Genomic DNA, 1,133 nt, shown 5'->3' with positions numbered 1-1,133 from the left:
ATATATATATTTCAAATAATTACTTTGAAATTAATTATTGACACTTAGTCAATAACAAATAAGTTGTATTTTAAGTAAGAAAAATAAATCAAATAAAAAATAAAAATATGTAGTGATTCAAAATGGCCCCTAAGTATTTAAATAGCTAATTATGGGCCAAAAAGTCCCACACGTCAATCCAAAATAATAAAAAGAATTTATGGGTTTATGATGCCATTTAGTTAGTTTTAGAAGGCATTACATTTTTAATTTGAACGAAGATATTACCAATAGACGCGACCTAATTAAATTATTCCCCCCCCCCCCCCCCCCCCCTCTTGCTTATTTTATTTTATTTTTAATTTTTATTTCCGTTCTTCATCTTTCAATTTAGAATAATCCTAAATATAATAAAATAAATATATTTTAATAGGGTTGGGCCCTGCCACGTAGGCAGGCTATTGCTAGCATCTATTGACGTTGACATCAAATTTACTTCAGCTGATAAAGATTCGAGGGTTATTATTAAGATTCGACTATCTAACACCATTTGCTTCTAATTTGATTTTCAGCATCCTGGTTTTTTTTTTATTAATTTAGAATGTAATTGTTTCAATGAAAATGTCATGAATTAATGAATCATTGAATTTCAATTTATCCATGAATCATAGTCAAAGAATAGCGTAGGAGAGGACAGCAGAAAACTAGAATGAGAGAGGAGGAATGGATTCCATACTAGAGCCATAATCTTATGAACGAATAGTTAAAAAAAGGGTAACATTCTTCATTAAATGCTACCTCATTAAATGAAACCAACTCTTACACCGGGTCGGCTCTTCTGTAGGATAAACTTCTGCATCGAATCAGCGCTCCCTTGGCTGGAGATACAAAACCTCTCATGGTTAGGTTCCAGGCGAGCTGCTTGGGTGGTGCTAATCGGTCATCCTCACGTCAATTTTTTACTCGATTTTGGTTGATTTGGTTGGCTCGATTGGTCTCGTGATCTCCCCTGAGAGGATCTTTCTTCATCATGCTAAATTGTAGTAGTTAGTTTTTTAGGGAAAACATATATATAAAGAGAGGATCTTCATTCATCATGCTCAATTGTAGTAGTTAGTTTTTTAGGGTATATATATATATACATACATATATAT

General features: G+C 32.5%; 1 protein-coding gene across 1 annotated transcript in view; it reads right to left on the bottom strand.

The window, feature by feature from the left end:
• Nucleotides 1–1,133, bottom strand: part of LOC110018802 (LRR receptor-like serine/threonine-protein kinase ERL2) — a 14,540-nt gene that overhangs the window by 3,179 nt on the left and 10,228 nt on the right. The gene's annotated exons all lie outside the window — the stretch shown is intronic.

This window comes from Phalaenopsis equestris, unplaced genomic scaffold, assembly GCF_001263595.1.
Source record: "Phalaenopsis equestris unplaced genomic scaffold, ASM126359v1 Scaffold000036, whole genome shotgun sequence".
Lineage (NCBI taxonomy): Eukaryota > Viridiplantae > Streptophyta > Magnoliopsida > Asparagales > Orchidaceae > Phalaenopsis > Phalaenopsis equestris.
Note: the sequence above shows the minus strand (reverse complement) of the source record. Positions and strands in the feature narration are given on the sequence as shown.